This window comes from Chlamydotis macqueenii, chromosome 13 (assembly GCF_036417535.1).
Source record: "Chlamydotis macqueenii isolate bChlMac1 chromosome 13, bChlMac1.mat, whole genome shotgun sequence".
NCBI lineage: Eukaryota > Metazoa > Chordata > Aves > Otidiformes > Otididae > Chlamydotis > Chlamydotis macqueenii.
In genome coordinates this window covers 12,830,001-12,835,000 of record NC_141568.1, presented here as the reverse complement: position 1 = coordinate 12,835,000, position 5,000 = coordinate 12,830,001, and the positions used below count along the sequence as shown (strand labels likewise).

The following is a 5,000-nucleotide window of genomic DNA, read 5'->3' as shown; positions in this document are numbered from 1 at the left end:
CTATATTAGCATACTTTACACCATATATTAAGCCATAAATGGATCATCCTGTTATGCTTTAGGGTCCCCATCGTGAAATTCCTCGGTCAAGTGAATCTCTCCTCAAGACTAGAAACAGTTCCCTTGCATTCTCCCGCAGCCTCTTTTCTCCCTTCTCTTTCATTTAAGAATTGTGTTTGGGGGGTGTGCGGCTTTATGTGTCTAACAACTGCAGGTGCAGACTTATGTCAAGTTGCTGGAGTCCCTTCAAACTTCTGAATTAATATATGGATGATTAAACAAAATGTTTCCCTCTCTGTCTTGTATTTATTGGTTTTGGTTTGGTTTTTTTTTCAGGATTTTGGGGGAAAGAGACTGAAACCCCCAGTGCAACAGTGTTAGCTGGTCAGGCTTTTTCGGTATATTAAGGTCAGGGAGCTGTACAAAGTTTTCTAACAAATAAATAGAACCCATTAGCTCAAAAATATTGAGGAACAGTTAACGTATTCTAGTTTCAAGAAACCACTACTGTTATTTTGAGTAGTTTTGATACAACCAAATCAAAGTGAAGATTTGAAATAGCTTTTCTGAAAGCCCAAGCCTAAGTCATAAATTATTCTACACCATGATTCGTTCAGATAGTAAAACCATACCTCTTTGCCTGACGTTACTGAAATGTGGAAAAGGGAAAGTTAAAAATAAAATGAAACATTTAAATCTTTGCTGTTGAAAACCTCAGATAGATGGTAATATAGCAAAGTTGATAAAAGCGATTCTCAATTAGACTTTATTATTATTTTATTGAGGTATTATTAATAAACATCGGAGTGCAGCGGGTGATAACACTATCCTAGTATTAGACAAGTGGACACTGAAGAAAAATAAAAGCAAGTTGCCTGTAATGAGAAAAAGTAGAAGGACGTGGTTAAACTGCAAATGACATGAAAAGCAGAAATATTGTATATTTGTCCTTCAAGCCTGATCCTATGGCCTGTAGCTGTACAGTTAGACCTATTAACTTCTGCATAACCAGTCGTGAATAAGCTGTACTTGTAGGAGTCTGGCCTACATGGCTAGTTCATTACAAGAACAGGTAGAATATTTTGATGTTTGGGTTTTCTGGGGGTTTTTTTTGGTTGTTGTTATAGTTTCTTCCATTTAGCTCAGTAAATCCACACTGCTATGTGTGTTTTCAGTTACTTCTTACAGACCTTTCTCTTAAAAAGAAAAAAAAATAGTTAATTCCTAATCCCAATACATTTCCTGAAGTTAATGATAAAAGATATTCATATACTAATTCAATAGCCTGACTTTAGCTGTAATCCATAATATTATCAGCACTGCACTGGTAACAATTACAGTGGTAATACATAACTACGGTATGTTTTGAGGGCAGTATTTTAATAAGGTAGGTGTTTAGTTCCCTGCAGCATATAAAACTGGTGATTTTGACTGCAGAGCTGCTTGGACTGGAAATCACAACAGTTGCCAGTAAGATTTAGAAAGTGTGTGCCAGGCAGGGGAATCACTATTCAATGTATTTACCCTCTGGGGAGGTAAAACACAGATGGGGGAGTTAGGAGTCTTCTAACGTTTAGCTGATACATTAGTGGGTAGCAATTCTGCTTCAGGGATGTTCAAAGTAGTTCATCTACCAGTTGGGAATCATTATGGGCACTAGTACTGAGGATTAGCTATGATAGAACAATAAGGGATTGTGCAAATACCACTGTCCTCCCCCCTCCCACAGACAAAGGTTTCATAATCTTTGATACCTTTTTACAGCTATGTCTGTCTTAAGAAAACAGTAATAGTTCTGGATTAATCAGATATTTCCAATGTACGTATTAAAGCACCTGTCTTGAGGTAGGATTCAACTGTCATAGACTAATATGACCTGGTAATACATATTTTGACCAAAATTATGTAAAATAGATCTTCTCTACATAAAAAGTAGTACTGTTACTGTGTGTATTCTTACCAGTTAGTTGATATGAGGAAAGCTCGCTAAAGCATTTGCATTTGTATTTGTGTACTGGGTAAGCAAATGCAACATTAGATCTCTGGAATTGTTTTTACACTGTAAGAGAAAAGGCTATGCTTTAAAACTGTAAATTCATGATGGAGGAAGGGTGATCAAACTTTGAGGAAAGGAAGAGCATGGTCAAAAATCAGGAGAAAGCAGCTCAGTTTCTGTTGAGCTATACTCAGTTGTTATCACCTGATTATTTTTACCCTAGCAATCTTACCTGGACATACATTATATTTTTCTTGTTTTTTTTTCTATAGTCTTGAAGTTAAAACATTTTCCAAAATGTACAAACAAACAGCTAATTTCATTGCACTGCTGTCTGCTTGCAGTGAAATAAAATATGATTAGCTGGCTGAAAATGTGTAACTTTTCAATCAGTCGTTAATTCAGTCCCAGAACCGTATTCATATAGGTTTGAAACAAAATTGACCTTCTTGTTTATGTAATCTGTGCATACAATAAGTGCCTGATTCAGTAACAAGCTACTCAACAATGTAGATTTTCTGAGACCCAGGAAAAGAAGCAAAATCTAGTATTCTTCTGATTAGACCCATCACCTGTGCGCTGCTAATGCTCTGGAGTTTCTGCATTTGGAAGGGGCAAAATTAGTACAGGAGACGCGTTCCCCCAGAAGACAAAATTCTCATGGTTGATTGTAGAGCTGCTGAACAGAGAGCTGCAGGAATGAAGAGGGTTAGACCTCTTCTCACAGCTGTTGTCCATGTTGTCCATTCCCCATGGCTGCTCTTGTCTTTTGAGTATAGAAGTTTTGGGGGCTTTACTCTAAAATGGACGCTGGATGACACGTGACGTTGGACCCTCTGGGCTCTGCACCCGCTGATGTACAAGAAGAACGTGCATAGTGGGATTTCACTTTGCATGGTGGATGTGCACCTTTTTATTTTCTGCCTTTCATAGCTGCAGCTGAAGGCAACTGAATTATGGCCATTTCTCTGTCAGAAGACTGCCAGTGGCAGAAATGGAGTAGGATTTATCTTTAGTGCAGAAGAGCCCTGCCTGAAGGTGCAGTCAGGATATGTGCTGGATGTCCACAGCTCTCATGGATAGCTGCGCGAGCTGAAGTTGTTCAGCATCTCACAGAACTATCTTCATTGCAAAGAATCCGAGAATATGTGGAAGGTTTTGGCTTTCCTCTGAAGTTTCTGAGGTTGTTCTGTGGTATGTTGAATAGTAGCTTCTACCTTCAAACTGGAAAGTTTTGATGGCAGAGTGAAACAGCTAGAAGTTCACGGGTATTAGTTTACCTATGGGTAGAATTTCATTTTACATGCATAGTTATTTTATTTTGGTAAAATTTTGGACTTTCTGCTCTTAGTTTCAAATCAACCTTTTGTCTTTAAGTTGTATATCTTTCTTTACTTGAATGTGTAGTAGGAAGTTGAATTTTGCTCTTCAGAAATGCCTGCAGCTAATGAAAATACCATTATTGTATTCATTCAGTATTTAGTGCATGTTAGTGAGTGATGTTCCGTTAACAAAATACTCTGGCTTGCACACCTGCATTTTCGTTGTGTGTACATGGAGGAAGAGAAACAAGTGGTTCACTCTTCCAAGGTGACAGCATTGTAAATCATGAGAATGGTGTCTTGTTGAATCTACACCCAAGTGGAGATGGACTTGAAACAATAGTGCTGACAGAAGTGTGAATCCTCTCACCTCATCTTAATGGGCTGTTAAATTAAAAACTTAGTTATGACCATATAAACATTGTTGTTAAGATGGTTGTCCACAGCCCACAAACCTAACATGAGTCATTGAACACATACATTTTACAGTATATTAAAATATTTATATTGTTAATGTATAATACAATATAACCTACTGGATTTATTTCTAAAATTTGGAAATGCATTCTGTCTTTTAAATTACTACTTAAGTGTTTAGTTTATTGATGTGTCATGTCATTTATAAATTTATAGCTGTCATATATGGCTTTTTTAGATTAAACGTGATTTCTGTTCTTCAGAAATGCATGTGAAGCATATTATAATTTTATTCTGTTTTAAATAATAGTTTTTAGAGTATGTCTAGGTCTTGCAATGTACTGCTGAACCGATTCTGAGCAGGACAGCTCCAGGACCTCTGCATGGTCTAGGCATGGTAGGTTTTGCCCCATGTACCACACTCGTTTTCTTAGAAGAACTAAGAGTGTTAAAATAAGATGTAGGCTTTTCTCAAAAAAAAAAAAAACAAAAAAAACCCCAAAAAACCACACTTGTGTCTTCTCAGGTGCTCATATGGAGCTAAGGTGCATCAGATATAACCTCACACTAGCAGGTCTGATGCATTTCTTTGCAAAGCTGCTGTGCGTGTGTGGTTGATACGTAGGTATGCCACAAATGCTTTGCATCCCAGCTACGTCAGCCTCGTTGCACGTGTTGGAGCTGTCTGTGTGTGCGTAGTAAATCCAACATGTTTGGAATGCCTCAGACTTGCTGGACATACGTAGATCACCTTCTTGTTGTGGGTTTTCGAAATTGGTAGATTGCTTCCTTAGGTTTTGGCAGGTTTGGGTCACGTAACTAAGAGACCTGTCACAAACTGCTGACTGTAAGGCTGGTCCTATTTCTCTTCCCTTATAAGAAGCAGTGGGAGTTCTTCATTCTTTTGGTAAAGGAAGTTTCTCAGATGGGGAGAACTGGCTTCTCGCAGGAGTCTGTTAGGAGAATATCTTCCATGTTCAGAACGTGTTCAGAAGAGGCAAGTCAGAGAAGGTCCCTCGGAGTGCAGCTGGTGCATCCCTCTTCTGCTTGGACTAGTAATTTTACAAAGCAGAGGAGTGTGACCTGCAGGGACAATTCATATTGTTTTAACTCTTGTTCAGTCTGAAAGATTTCCCAGATTTCAGACCACCACTTAAATTTGCCTGTCAGTCCATCGGAAACAGCCAAGGATGAATCTTAGCATTGCATTAAGACACTTTGTGAAATGAATTGTTGGAGATCTTTACCTGTCCCATCAAACAGCA

At 38.2% G+C, this 5,000-nt stretch overlaps 1 protein-coding gene across 2 annotated transcripts in view; it reads left to right on the top strand.

Annotated features, from left to right (window-relative positions):
• The window catches only part of ZNF536 (zinc finger protein 536), a 244,411-nt gene that overhangs the window by 9,567 nt on the left and 229,844 nt on the right, over positions 1-5,000 (top strand). The gene's annotated exons all lie outside the window — the stretch shown is intronic.